Source organism: Phacochoerus africanus, chromosome 1 (genome assembly GCF_016906955.1).
Source record: "Phacochoerus africanus isolate WHEZ1 chromosome 1, ROS_Pafr_v1, whole genome shotgun sequence".
NCBI lineage: Eukaryota > Metazoa > Chordata > Mammalia > Artiodactyla > Suidae > Phacochoerus > Phacochoerus africanus.
The window spans coordinates 146,062,057-146,078,063 of record NC_062544.1 but is presented as its reverse complement, the minus strand read 5'-3'; the positions used below and the strand labels follow the sequence as shown (position 1 = coordinate 146,078,063).

At 38.5% G+C, this 16,007-nt stretch overlaps 1 protein-coding gene across 17 annotated transcripts in view; it reads right to left on the bottom strand.

Annotated features, from left to right (window-relative positions):
- The window catches only part of SETD5 (SET domain containing 5), a 93,483-nt gene that overhangs the window by 52,173 nt on the left and 25,303 nt on the right, over positions 1-16,007 (bottom strand). For 15 of the 17 annotated variants that reach the window (XR_007134895.1, XM_047779905.1, XM_047779825.1 and 12 more), the window contains exon 2: positions 2,380-2,439. The exons of the other annotated variants lie outside the window; for them this stretch is intronic. The gene's annotated coding sequence lies outside the window, so the exon portion shown is untranslated. The remainder of the gene's footprint in view (positions 1-2,379; positions 2,440-16,007) is intronic. 17 annotated transcript variants of the gene reach the window in all.

Here is a 16,007-nt window from a genome sequence, read left to right as displayed (position 1 = left end):
AAACAAGAATGAAACAAGAAGCATTTTATGTGGGAAGAAAGAAAGTCAATGTGAATGTTAAAGACCTAGGTTAATAAAGATTTTTGCTGAAGACTACAAAAGAAGTCATGGCTGATATACTGATACATGATATTAATAGGATTCTATTAACAGATTAAGACAAATTAAGATTAAGACAAGAGCAGTAAATGTTTATTTATATACTAAAAAAATCAAACCAAATGAAAGGTTAAAAAAGCCAAGTATGACCAATGAATCAGGCTAAGACTTTTAACAACACATAAAGGTAATATTACTTGTTTGTATCATTATTTTAAAATGCTAGAACAGCTATAAACTAAGCAGTCCTCCCTGGCACCTACATTTTGAAAGAGCTAGATCTCACTAATTGGACCCAGGACTCTCCAGATTTGGGTGTGGCAATATACCTGCTTCTACTCAACCTGAGGTGACATGTTAGACTTGAGACTGAAACGAGAAGGGCAAATCTTCCAACCTACTGCTTCCTCACAGCTCATAAAAGAGAAGTGACTAATATAACTTTATGCCTTTGGGCCAATCTTACTCATAAATGTTTGATTTCTCTAACAACACATCCTAACAGAGTAGAGGACTACATCCTCCAAGGCTCTTGGAAACTGAAATAAAATCTACCAATAATAGAAGAGAGAATATTTATCAAATAAACCCAAAGGGGCATATTTAAACATTGGGGGAGTTCCTGTTGCGGCATGGTGGTTAATGAATCTGATTAGCATCCATGAGGATACAGGTTAGATCCCTGGCCTTGCTCAGCGGGTTAAGGATCGGGTGTTGCTATGAGCTGTGGTGTAGGCTGCAGACGTGGCTTGGATCCTGCGTTGATGTGGCTGTGGTGCAGTCCAGCAGCCATAGGTCCGATTCAACCCCTGCCCTGGGAACCTCCATATGCCATGGGCGCAACCCTAAAAAGCAAAAGAAAAAGTGGGGGGTCAGGGGAGGACCTGTTGGTTACTATTCTTTCTCTATTTGGTTTCACAGCATAATTTGAATTAAAAAAAGAAAGAAAGAAAAAAACAACAACCCAAAGGCTGCCTGATTTAATAACCAGAGCAGACTCTAATAATGATCATACCACCCATGACCGACACAGGAATCTTAACCATGTGTTTTGAGTAAAGGATGCCCCCTTTCCCCAACACTGTTAAAAAATCCTTTGCCATAGCCATTACTACTATATGCCCATAAAAAAGTAGGTGTCTAGATAAAAGAAAACTTAGAAAACTAAGCTGACAGTAGTTATTTTTCTAAGTAATTTAAAAAAGAATACTAAAAGGAAAAGAAGAAGAAATCATTTCAGACAGTATCTCCTTAATAAATGAGCAAGTGATTAATACATTCCTGAATAAATTCCTGACCTAGCTAATTTGGACAGTTGATAAATAACTTTAAGTAGTTAACTATGAGTTTCTCTTCCCATGCATTCTTCCATTTTCTTTTTGGGTAATTTTACATGACTTCTACTCTTGTGATGAAGCGCTTGGCTATCTTGTTCCAAATAATGCTTTCAAAATAATGGCACTTTTTTTAAACTAGAAAACAAAACAAAACCAAAGTTCCCATATAATCCTGAAACTAGTTCCTTCCCTAAAGAAGGCTCTGCAAAATGTAGCTATTAAAATGTTAACTGAAAACTTTTAACAGACCATCCATATGCAGTATTTTATTATAATTACTTTAGTTTTATAAGATAATAGTATATAGTTAGTAAACTACAGTTTACCAAGCTTAGTAGATAAAGTAGTTACTAATTTATCACATAGTTTGGAGGTATGTCCTAGAAAGAGAGACAAGAATTGGAGTTCCCATTGTGGCTCAGTGGTAACCAACTCAACTAGTAACCATGAGGATGTGGGTTTGACCCCTGGCCTCATTCAGTGGGTTAAGTATCTGGCATTGCCATGAGCTGTGTTATAAGCTATAGATTTGGCTAGGATCCTGCATTGCTGTGGCTGTGAAATAAGCTGGCAGATGAAGTTTTGATTCAACCCCTAGCCTGGGAACTTCCATATGCCACAAGTGTGGCCCTAAAAAGCAACAATAACAACAACAGCAAAGAATTAAGTGTCTCTAGGTGGAACCGTTTCAAGATTTCTTTTACTTGTAAACAATTTGTCTGTCTCTCTTCCTACCAGAAACATAAACTCTGTGAAAACAAGGATTTTTGTGTTTCATCCTCTGCTGTAGCTCCAAAGTTTAGAACAGTGCCTGGCACATAAAGGGTGTTTGAGAATATTCTCTGAATAAATTATGATCACCATTATATCAAAATTATAATTTTAGCCTTCATTAAAATACAAAAATTCAAACAAATTAAAAGAATTTATTTGGCTCAGTCACCTTTTTATAGACCTCTGAATATGAAGTCCCCCAAAATTATCTGCCAGTAGCTCTGAAGACCTAGAAAAAGTTGAGACATAATTAGTATAAAAGAAATAACATAGATAGACACATAGAATTCTACAGAAATAATTTTTCTGTCTTTTTAGGGCTACATCTGTGGCATATGGAAGTTCCTAGGCTAGGAGCTGATCCAGAGCTACAGCTGCTGGCCTACACCACAGCCACAGCCAAGCCAGATCCAAGCTGTGTCGGCGGCGGTGACATACATAGCAGCTTACAGCAATGCCAGATCCTTAATCCATTGAGTGGGGCCAGGGAATCAAACCCGACTCTTCATGGACACTAGTTGGGTTGCTACTGCTGGGCCACAACAGGAACTTCTGGAAATAATACTTTATTCACAATTCTGTTTCATTTCTGTATATTGCCTTGTTTACCATTCTGTGTTCCACTTAGTACTATATCTTTGTCCCTTGATATTGTCATCTCACTTATTTATAAAGCCAGAACCTATTAAAACAAAGGACATAAAAGGAAAATGTCTTTATTTGACTTAAAAATTGGTAAATATCGTCTCTGGGAAATTTTTTTTCTTTCCTTCAAATGAGAATTCTCTCCCATTTCCCAAAGGATTTTTTCATCTCTCCTAGGAGGTGCTTCTCTTCTCTACTGACCCATTCCTAAAATCAGAGGCTCTTCTTTAGTTGAATGTCAGAATTACTCTCCAGACAGGGATCTACCATCAACTACTAAAGTTCATACTACTCCTTTCTTGCCCCCACTCCATTCTACCATCCTACTGTCCTACTATAGAGTGGCAAATAGTTAATTCTATTTGTGGTCAACTACTCAAAGGAAAATGTGGAAAACAGAGCTTTAAGTAGCTTCCTACACTCCAAAAAGGAAAGGAAAATAAGTGATGATCCAGGGCTTGGTAGGGGGGAGAGGAGGAAGGCAGAGAGTCAAATTTAACATTAGCCAGAAGGGGGTACTAAACATGTTATATGTTAACATATCATAAAAATGAACAGATCTGTTTGTGGGATTCCAGTTACCGGCAATGGAGAGTAAATGCACTTTATGATGGGAGTTCCCATTGTGGCTCAGCAAAAATGAATCTGACTAGTATCCATGAGGATGAAGGTTCGATCCCTGGCCCTGCTCAGTGGGTTAAGAATCCCACTGTGGTGCAGATCGCAAACGCAGCTTGGATCTAGCATGGCTGTGGTGTAGGCCAGCAGCTACAGCTCCAATTCGACTCCTAGCCTGGGAACACCTCCATATGCTGCAGGTGGGGCTCTAATAAGGAAAAATAAAAAACTTAAAAAAACTTTAAAAATGTACTTTACATCGATATCTTATAGATTTCTAACTTTTTATTAAGAATTGGAAAATAATCTATTCTTTAGAAATAATTTTAAACGAGTATACTCAGAATTGTAAAAATAAAAGGTATGGGAGTTCCCCTTGTGGCTCAGTGATTAACAAACCCGACTAGCATCCATGAGGATGTGGGTTCGATTCCTGGCCTTGCTCAGTGGGTTAAAGGATCTGGTGCTGCTGTGGATGTGGTGCAGGCCAGCAGCTGTAGCTCTGATTCGACTCCTAGCCTGGGAACTTCCATATTCTGCATGTGTGGCCCTAAAAAAAAAAAATAAATAAAAGTTAAAAAGTATGAAGGTAACAGTAAGAGGAAGAAAAAAATTAAGTCAAAGAAGTAGACTCCCTTAGCAACAACAAAAAAGAAAGAATAACAGAAGCAAAAAGAGAAATAAGGACACGAGTATACAGAAGGGGGGAAAAGGAATGCATCAGAACTTCAACTGCATTTCAATTTACTATTTCTAGAACAATCTATCAGAACCCCAGGAAGCGTAGTTAAGTTCTTGGACTCAGAAGCAGAACCAGCCTGTTGAGAAGCCACCATTTACATACAATTTCTAAGAAACAGGTTGTTATGAACATGCCAGAAATGGTTTGTAATTATTTGTTTAAATTGGTTTCAGAAACAGTCAACAGTCTTTGTATCTGACATTCTGACAGTGTCTTTCCTATATGACTTGCTGAAAGCACAAGACCCATCTGATATGTCTGGTCACTCTCAGAGAAGACAGACAAAAGTGCTTTAAGAACAACTCCAATAGAGATTTCAGAAAAAGAAATTGCATCAGCCAGGTGAGCCGGAAGCAGCTGGGAGTTTAGAGTCCAATAAACAGCCAATCCAATGAAAGAAATTCAGAACAAGTCTGCTTCAGTAATCCTGTGAAGAGGACTGGCAGGAAGAGGAGTGCCGCTTCAGAAAAAGAACAGGCCTCATATGCTTCAGACAGTCTTTGTACTGTGGCTGTGGACCTTGGCCATTCTCCCAGAAATGATGCAATGCTGATGAACAAGATCTGCTACCAGAGAAACAATTGTTAACAGCCTATGCAGACAGCAACTTAGCCAAGAAGCAATCTCTGATCAATTCTCTCCAGAAACCACCAGGAAGCCAAATTTTTCTTCCTGAATTTTGGTCTCTGACAAAACATGTAAGTGAATATATATTTGGGGACATACAAACAAGCCATTTTGAGGATGTCCCTTTTTAGTTTCTTTGGCTTTTCCTCTATTAAATTTTAAATAAACCAATCAGATCATTTTTACTTTTATGAATTCCCATGTTAACAGCAAGCTATTTACACCAAAATTTTACACTTTTCCCCCTCACTCTCATAAAAACAAAACAAAACAAAACAAAACCCCCCCAAAAAACAAAAAAACCCAAAACGTTTTGGCATGTAGTGGCTACCCTAAGTATTAAAAGCACTCTAGAATCTAGGGTCCAATTATGAGATTTCAAAGTAAAGACAAATATGTACACTCACTAAGTCAGGGCCAGAAAGGCAAATTTCATTTTAAAAATGAGGTATTTTAAAAATTATGTGAAACTCAAAGTGTTAAAAACAGGCATGTATTACAGAAAAAAAATCTTGCTTAGGCTGACATAAAAGGCAGATTGAATAATATCAGTTTTCAATGCCCACTTTTCTCAAGGGCAGCAATTACTTCAGATCTCATATGAGAATTAATGATAATTTTCCTCCTATTAACCACAACTTACTATCGTAGAATCTAAAATATCTTCAACTTAAAAATCCTACCTAGATTTTCATCTCCTAGGCCTGGTTTCTTTTTCAGAGCTTTGATGTCAGGTTGTTCACATAGTACTGTCATAAAACTACTAGAATTTTTTCCCTCTTCACATACTAAATAAAAGACACTGTATCACTGTATATGTGAGAAAAAAGAATGTATACATGTATATGTAAATGGGTCACCTTGCTGTATAGCAGAAAATTGACAGAACACTATAAACCAGCTATAATGGAAAAAACAAAAATCATTATAAAAGACCCTGTATAGAATACACTTCATTTTTCTCTAAATTCCAACTAGCCAGAAGCCATAATTAACTATATTTCTTTTTGAAAGGAATAACCCTTTAACTGGGATTCACTAAAAACACAAGTTTCTAATGCATTCTGGGAGATTTTACTGTGGCACAGTGGGTTAAAGATCCGATGTTGCCGTAGCTGTGGTGAAGGCTGCAGCTCTGACTCCAGAACTTCCATATGCTGTGATGTGGGGGGAAAAAAGTATTCTGAAATGTATTCAGTCTAATCTACTATACCTATATTTAAACTAATAAATAATGAAAATGAACAGATACACAGAATAACTCTGGCGGCAAAGGATCTTTATAGTAGTCCAATAAATTAATAAATTCAACTAAATTAAGAGACAAGTCAGAAAAATTTTCAATAAGGGTTAAAAGAAAATAACCTTTAATTTTAAGATTCATTTTCTGAATCTACTCATTATTCAAAATTTTGCTATACATCTAGGTTGAATTGATCTTGAGTACTTCTTTCCTGGCTGTCCTATGGCAAATGGAATTCCCAGGCCAGGGATCAGACCCAAGCCACAGTTGCAATGTAGAATGCATCTGCAATGTACACTGAAGCTGCAGCAAAGCTGGATCCTTAACCCCCTGGGCAGGGCTGGGGAACCGAACCTTCGTCCCAGTGCTCCACAGATGCCATTGATCCTGTTGTGCCACAGCAGGAACTTCTATTATTAAATATTTTTATACTTAAAATTTCTACTTTTGGAATGACCAAACAGTAAAAAGGGAAGATGGGGAAAGAATGTTAGAAGACTTTTTTTTTTTTTTTGTATGACTACTACCCCTCAACTTGATTTTTAAATCAAAAATAGTTAAACATGCAATAAATATACAAATGAAATTTTATTAAAACCAACTTGTTTAGGAACTAATGTTGCAGCCGCATTACACGCTTATCCTTTAATTTCCAACTTACACTAAAATATCAAGGAAAAACACAGCTGTTGTACTGTAACATAAAGCTTTTTATCTTGGGAGAAGAAAAGCTATGTTAAGAGCAAGTACTACATTAAGAGTTAGGAAATGTGAGATCTAGGCTACAACTTAATTAGTCAGAAAATCTTTTTTATAGATGAACCTTAACTTCCTCAAAGTAAAATCTTCATTAGATTTTTCTCCTGCTCTAAACTTCTATGAATCTTGGTACTGGCTCAGGCAATTCATGCAAATGTCTGAAAAGTCTCAGTTTTCTCATTTTCTCACTGTTCTGCTGACTCATAGGTGCACATGGATTATCATTTGTAGTAAATTAGAATGTAAATGGCTCCCTGAAACTTTTAAATACATGTAAACAAAGAGAAGTTACTACTAATAACCTGAATGTGGCTAAAATTTATTTTCACTGTCTCCAACAGTGAGTATTTCAATTTTGTTACAGTAAATAATGTGAGAAAAGGATATGTGGGAAACATGGGAGGAAAAAAGTATTGGAGAGGTAAGCAGTAAGCATGGAAAATAAGAGATGAACTCCAAGAAAAGAGAAAGTTCAGAGATCTGGTAAAAAGTTCATTTACTTGGAGTAGTGTAAATTTTAAGTTAGGCTTATAGTCTGGAGCAAGTTAATGCAGGCAAGGATCTAGAAGTTCAGGGCTGAAAAGAAGAAAAGAGAACTGTTGGGATAAACAAATAAGAGACTGAAGAAACTCCATGATTTAATAATTAGGAGCCAAGATAAAGTTTTCCTTTTCTCTCACCTCTTCTTCAACACTTGTTTATCCCTTGGCTCCTCCGTCTAACCTCCCTCTAGGGGCTACTGGGTTTGGCACAATAAACTGATGTCTACAAAAGCTCTAAGTTTACTAGAAGAGGTGGTAATTAAAACCTAGTTTTTGGTGGGTTTTTTTTTCTGTCCTTTTGTCTTTTGAGGGCCACACCTGTGGAATATGGAGGTTTCCAGGTTAGGGGTCAAATTGGAGCTGTAGCCGCTGGCCTTCGCTAGAGCCATAGCAACCCAGGATCTGAGCCGTGTCTGTGACCTACACCACAGCTCACAGCAACGCCGGATCCTTAACCCACTGAGTGAGGCCAGGGATCAAACCTGTGTCCTCATGGATGCTAGTCGGGTTCACTAACTGCTGAGCCACAACGGGAACTCCAAAACCTAGTTTAAAACAAAACAAAACAAACAAAAACCTATTGTAGGAGGTCCCATTGCAGCATAGTGGGTTAACGATTTGGCATTGCTGCAGCTATGGCAAAGGTTGCAGCTATGGCTAGGATTCAATCCCTGGCCCAGTAACTACCATATGCGGCAAGGATGGGGCAGGGGGTGTGGATGGGGAATCCTGTAAGAAGTTCTTTCCCCATGAAAAACTTCATTAATGGTAATATTATAGAGGCCAAGACATACATTGTTGTACTTGAAAGGAAGGGGGGACGAGTAACAGAATAAGAGTACATGCTATATATAGTAAAACTAAACGCTATAATCTTAAATTTTTTTTTTGTCTTTTGTCTTTATAGGGCTTTATAGGGCTGCACCCGCGGCATATGGAGGCTCCCAGGCTAGGGGTCTAATCGGAGCTGTTGCCGCCGGCTTCCGCCAGAGCCACAGCAATGCTAGATCCAAGCCGCATCTGCGACCTACACCACACAGCTCACAGCAACACCAGATCCTTAACCCACCGAGTGAGGCCAGGGATCGAACCTGCAACCTCATGGTTCCTAGGTGGATCTGTTTCCACTGTGACATGATGGGAACTCCAATCTTAAATTATTTTAACAATGAAGAAAAAGAAATATTGTATTCATAACCCATTTAACAATGATTTTTACTGCTAAACTAACCAAGGATGCGAAGACTCTACCTATGACAATAATCAATTAGGAAAATTTTAGGCTTCTGAGTCTCAAAGATGATACTCTCAATGAACTCTGAACAATGAACTCTTTAAAGAGTTATATTCCCAAGACTTTTTAAAGGTTCTATCTTACCATGTTTCAACTCTCAGATCATGCTTTAGAGGCATGTACCACACTAGATCAGAAAAGAACCTACCTGTGTTTGCTGACTCTCAATCCATACCTTTTTCATTTTCAAATCCTGAAATGCAAACCATGTATACTTACTGCAGACAAAGTGGGTTATGCACAAAGTGGGTTATAAACTATACTGTATAAAAGTACAGTTTATGGAGTTCCTGTCGTGGCACAGCGGAGACAAACCTGACTAGGAACCATGAGGTTGTGTGTTCAATCCCTGGCCTCGCTCAGTGGGTTAAGGATCTGGTGTTGCCATAAGCTATAGTGCAGGTCACAGATGCACCTCAGATCCTGTGTTGCTGTGGCTCTGGCGTAGGCCGGTGGCTACAGCTCCTATTTGACCCCTAGCCTGGGAACCTCTATATGCTGTGAGTGCGGCCCTGAAAAGACAAAAACAAAAAAAAAACCAAAAAAACCAAAAAAAAAAACCCCCAAAGCTATGCTTTTCTGTACTTTACGCAAAATTTCTCCAGTTGATAAAAACTTTAGTTTTAAGTTTAGAGTCTAATTCGTTATTTTAAAAATGAAGAAACAAGAGTTACAAAAAAGTTAATTTATAGTAAGTCACACAGTGGTGGAGTAAAGTAGAAAGAAAATTAGAATTTTACTGTATAGGCTCTATTTACTAAAGTAATTACTACTTACTTAATTTTATTACTATTTCCCCCCCTTTTCAGCCACACACACAGCATATGGAAGTTCCTAGGACAGGAAATGAATCTGAGCCAGAGTTGCAACCTTCACCACAAGCTGAAGCAACACTGCATCATGAACCCACTGAGCCACAGTGGGAAGTCCCAATAATTACTACTTATTTTAGACAGCAATGTTTGAATTAAAACAAAATTTTAAAAACTTAAGCACCAATTATTCCTGGTATTGTGTTAGACAAACAAGTCAAGATTAACATTTCTGGCTCTCTTGGGATTTCCATTTCTATTATCTAGATTTATCAGGTTTTTCTCCAGTCATTCAACAATCATGAGATGCGTAACTACTATGTATAAAAGAAAACTATGTTAAGTGCTATTTTAAGATGTTTCTCTTACCCAAGTAGAAGAGGTTAGGTACTTTGCAAACTCTCTTGGTTTGCTTATGTATCTAGTACTGCATTTTCACAATCATGAAGGGGAAAGGAAATCCTAAAGTGTGTCTCTAGGATTAAGGAGTCAACCTAAAGTGAAAACAAAACCCTCCCATCAAAGAAAGAAAACCCTAAACCACTCCAAAGGTTAGCAGTGACACAGACAAGTTTGAAAACATATTTTTCTACAAATCTCTTACACTATTTAGGCAAAAGTTACCATTTATTGGTCTCATAAAAAATTATTAAAAAAAATTTTTTTTGGCCACACATGCAGCATGCAGAAGTTCCTGGGCCAGAGATCAAACTCAAGCCACAGAGGTGATTTAAACCACATCAGGATCCTATAACTGCTAGGCCACCAAGGAACTCCTAAAGAATTCTTAATAGAACAAAGAACAACAGGTTGCCAGAACTTTCAAATCATGAACAGAACCTGACTATACATGTTCTGCAATTATTTGGCAGACAAAGAAGCTTAGTATATAGCAGTAAAGGAACTTAAAGCTTAATAATTCTGATACCCACAGTAAAGATCCTCTCTCAACCAACAGCTGTATCTTTATTCTTTTTTTTTTTTTTTGGTCTTTTTGTCTTTTTGCCTTTTCTAGGGCTGCTCCCGAGTCATATGGAAGTTCCCAGGCTAGGGGTCGAATTGGAGCTGTAGTTGCCAGCCACAGCCACAGCAATGCCAAATCCGAGCAGTATCTGCGACCTACACCACAGCTTACAGCAACGCTGGATCCTTAACCCACTGAACGAGGCCAAGGAGCAAACCCGCAACCTCACGGTTCCTAGTTGGATTCGTTAACCACTGAGCCATGACGGGATCTCCTGTATCTTCATTCTTATTATAAAAATAAATGCTTGTAGAAATACACAAACATTACAAAAGCATAAAAAGTAGAAGTGAAATTCTCACAGAATTCTACTTCCCAAAGAGTCCCTAAAGATGAAAGTTGATAACCCTACTGTTCTTTAATCTGTTTTGCTCACTTTAATTCATCTTTTTTAGGGCACCCCCACAGCATATGGAGATTCCCAGGCTAGGGGTCAAATTGGAGCTATAGCTGCTGGCCTACACCACAGCTACAGCAATGTGGGATCCTTAACCCACTGAGCGAGACCAGGGATCGAACCCGCAACCTCATGCTTCCTAGGTGGATTTGTTTCCGCTGAGCCACAACAAGAACTCCCCAAGATAATTTCAACATTCCTCAGTCTCTTCCTTAGAAGACACTCTACATCCTAAAAGAAAACCTTAAAATGAAAATTAACTGCAAATTCTTAACAATTCTGTGATATACTTTTTTTTAACGGCCACACCCTTGGCTTATGGAACTTCCCAATCTAGGGATAAAGTCTGTGCCTCTGCAGCAACCCAAGTCGCTGTAGTTGGATTCTTAACCCAATGGCCACATAATACGTCCAAAACATTTTTAATGCTATTACTGGATACACTGGATGTCATCTGAGATCTCAGTTGCTTTTTCACTAAATTTGGGCTGGGACTGTCAAAATAAAACCTAGATCAGGCATTATTTTCAAAACCAAAGAATTTTCTTACAGCTGTTCCATGAGGTAACTTTTAATAGAAGGTAGCAACAAGCTCTCAATTTCTTTTTCTAGGAATGAAAAAACAAATTATGCTAGCCATCTTTAATCTAGCTGGCATTTATAGGTCTATGACCAAAAAATTCAAGTAACCTAGAAGATGTGAGATCTCAAGTTTTAAACAGGTTATCAAAACTCTGTTCTACGAGTTCTGTCTCAGTAGTATAAATATGATGCCTTCATTTTTAATTACCCTTGGATAGAGAAGAAACTCTGAAACATTAAGAAGCTCATCAAGGAGTTCTCTTGTGGCACAGAGGGTTAATGAAGGATCCGACATTGTCACTGCAGCAACGCAGGTTTGATCCTTTGTCTGGGAACTTGTACATGCTGTGGGCATGGCCAAAAAAAAAAAAAAAAAAAACACACAACAACAACAAAACCCCAAACCTCTCATTTTTTTGCTGTGCTGGCAGTAGCACCACACTGAGAGCCTGGATAGAGATTTTCTTTCTCCCTCAAAATATTTCACAGACTATCTTTTATCCATCCATTCGCCAATACTACTCACCACTTTAAGGTTGCAATGAACCGGTTTCACTACCTCTAGGTTCTCAACCCTCTAGTCTACTCTTCATTCTCCCATGACGTTAACCTTCTAGAGCATAACTTCGATCATTATCATCCTACTATTAGGAACTTACAATGGCTTCTTAATACCTATGGGGTTAGTTCAAACTCCTTTGCCTAAATGTAGTAAGACCATCTTCTTTGTTAATGAGCTATTCACTAGTTTTTTTTCCCTTCAAAATTTTGATCACATGATTTATTCTGTCTGATGCTGTAATCAACAATCAACTTATAGCCAGTCTTATTTTATCTGTAACCTCTCCTCTTCAACAGCATTATTTTAAAGGTAATGCCAGAAATATCAGTTATACATATCACATCTGCTGAGCGAAGTTGTCCCTCGTTCATCATAAATAGAGAAAGACAAACTATCATTCCACTGCAAAAATTACTGGATAAAAAGTTTACTGGAATTCATCAAAACTGATTTGCTGAGAAATGTTTAAGTTTTACAATTATACACTTATGGCTATTAAAAATATCTTAATTATTCTTTACTTAAAAAAAACTGGAGGAGATCCCGACAGGGTGCAGCAAAAACTAATCAGACTAGGAATCATGAGGTTGCAGGTTCGATTCCTGGCCTTGCTCAGTGGGTTATGGATCCGGCATTGTTGTGAGCTATGGTGTGGGTTGCAGACTCGGCTTGATCCAGAGTTGCTGTGCCTCTGGTGTAGGCCAGCGGCTACATCTCTGATTGGACCACTAGCCTGGGAACTTCCATATGTCATGGGTGCAGCCCTAAAAAGGCCAAAAAAAAAAAAAAAAGTTTCCACTGTGGCTCAGCAGGTTAAGGACCCAAGATTGTCTCCATGAGGATGGGGGTTTGATCCTTTGCCTTGTTCAGTGGGTTAAGGACTGGTGTCACCACAAGCTATGATATAGGTCACAGATTCAGCTTTGATCCAGTGTTGCTGTAGTTGTGGCAAAGACACGCAGCTGCAGCTCTGATTCGACCACTAGCCCAAGAACTTCCATATGCTGCAGGTACTATGACTATTTTTTGCTATGAGTTTGTTAACAACAAAATTTCTTAAAAATGAAATCACTGTGATTATTTTTTGCTCTGAGTTTGTTATTAATAAAATTTCTTGTGTTCTTGGGTATGCAAATTTCTTCTTACAGTATAGTGAAGTACAGTATCCACGTGACCCATATCTGTGACCTAGCATTTCTATACGTAAATGCTATACCAATAAGTAAATATGGATAAAACACAGAAGAAACACCAAAGCAGATAAAGGTGATAAACCAGTGTATTAAAGAGAAGGATTGATTTTATCACACTAGCAATCTGAGGTGGCAGTCCGTCCCCCCGCCTCCTGCCCCTGGCCGTGCTTTTAATGAGAAGTTTCTTAAGAGTAATAAGAGAACCTTAGAGTGATGACAAACTTAGGGTTAAAAAAGCTCAACTACCCCACAGAGGTATGTTTTGAGTCAAAAAAATAACTCAGTAATAGAAACATTTGGGATATATATGGCTGATTTGTATATAAACCACAAAGCAGAGATGTCTTAAGATCCAGCCAGTGGAAAACAGGCCCACTGTCAATGCAAATATATACCCCTACATATTCTATTATCAAACTACTCTCTGTAAGTTATATTAACAGCAAAATTAAACTCAGGATAATTTGTAATCTAAAAGGTAACAATGATGAAGACATTGATCAACTCAAGGAAACAATGATGTACACTTTTTTGCCTAAGCAAAAAACAAGCCTGTATTTACCTTTATAGAAGGTTACTGACTAAAATGAAATCTTTGTTATGGTAAGTATATTATTTCCTTAGAAGTTCAAGAGGAAGAACATCTCTGGACCATTAGCTTAGTTAGTAATTTGTTATGAGACCCAGGAATTTTAAGAGTTGCCATTGTGCAAAAACATCAAAAATATTAGAGACTGTAGAAATATTCTCTGGAGATCTTAATATGAAAAATAATTTTAAAACCTCAACACAGATGCTCATCTTTGACACCGTTTTCAGTAAACATTTCGGTTGTATTGGGAGCAAAATTCTCATTCATTAGTAAAGACATGAACAAAACAGTACTTTTAAATGAATACAACTAGTATAGTAAGTTGTTCCTTTTTTTTTTTTTTTTTTTTAAATTTTTATGGCTGCACATGTAGCATAAGGAAGTTCCTGGGCCAGGGATTGAATCTGAGCTGCAGCTAAGGCCTACACCAGAGTCAAGGCAACACTCTATCCGAGCTGCACTGGTGACCCATGCCACAGCTTACAGCAATGCTGGATCCCTGACCGAGGGAGGCCAGGGATTGAACCCTTATCCTCATGGAGACAATGTTGTGTCCTTAACCTGGTGAGCCAGAAAGGGAATTCTTCCAAATTCTTATGCAAAATACAATCACAACCATTTATGATGTTAAAATTTCCCAGTTATTGTCTCTTTCAATTTTTTGTATAGGTTTTCCTGTCCCACCAGAGTTGTACCCTAAGCAAAGCCCAGAATTCTAGACTGAATAAAGAGGAGTGAAATACTCCTTTTAGGAGTTAGCTTAAAAAACAAAACAAAACAAAAAAATATATATATATACACACACACACACACAAATATACATACACACACATATATACATGGCCACCTAACCCACCTCCCTGGGACGGGATTGAACCCACCTCCCTGGGACGGGATTGAACCCACACCTCTGCAGCAACCAGAGCCACTGCAGTTGGAGTCTTAACCCACTGCACCACTGTGGGAACTCCAGGAGTTAGCTTCTACTCATCCTTTTTGTTAGAGCATATTCAATTTACAAACTTATTTTTTCCTGAGTAAAATACTCCTAAATGTTGAATATTACCTGTTTTTGAGTATTTTTTTCCCTTTCCAGTATTTGGTACCTCCCTCCCCCCAAAAACCCCCTAAGACATCTTTTTAAAAAAAATTCCATGCTCCAGGAGTTCTCCTCATGGCACAGTGGAAACGAATCTGACTAGGAACCATGAGATTGCGGGTTCGATTCCTGGCCTCGATCAGTGGGTAAAGGATCTGGCGTTGCCATAAGCTGTGGTGTAGGTAGAAGACATGGTTCAGATCCCAAGTTGCTGTGGCTGTGGTGTGGGCCAGTGGGTACAGCTCTGATTAGACCCCTAGCCTGGGAACCTCCACATGCTGCCAGTGCAGCCCTGAAAAGCCAAAAAAATAAATAATAAATAAAAAAAAAAATCTATGCTCCAGATTTTGATAAATTTCTTATAGATCACAACTAATAACTTTATAGTAGTGGGTAACCAATATTTTTGGCCATGAAGATAGTTTTTTTAAAGTGGAAAAATTTTTGGAAGCAGAAGAAATGGCGTGGGTGGGAGAGTCAAAGGTAGAAAGTTCTAGCTACAAAGTGAGTAAGTCACAGGGATGTAATCTATAGCATGGTGACTAGCTAATAATACTATATTGCATATTTGAAGGTTGCTAAGAGGATGGATCTTTTTCTTTTTTCTTTTTTTTTGTCTTTTTGCCATTTCTTGGGCCGCTCCCGCGGCATATGGAGGTTCCCAGGCTAGGGGTCGAATCGGAGCTGTAGCCACGGGCCTACACCAGAGCCACAGCAACTTGGGATCTGAGCCGAGTCTGCGACCTACACCACAGCTCACGGCAACGCCGGACCCTTAACCCACTGAGCAAGGCCAGGGACCGAACCCGCAACCTCATGGTTCCTAGTCGGATTTGTTAACCACTGCGCCACGACGGGAACTCCGAGAATGGATCTTAAAAGTTCTCATCATGAGAAAAAAAAAATTGGGAGTTCCTTTGTGGCTCAGCAGGTTAAGGACTCCACGTTGTCTCCTTGAGGATAAGGGCTTGATCCCTGGCGTTGCTCAGCGGATTAAGGACCCAGCACTGCCACAAGTATGACATAGGTTGCAACTCTTGGATCCAGAGTTACCAAGGCTGTGGCA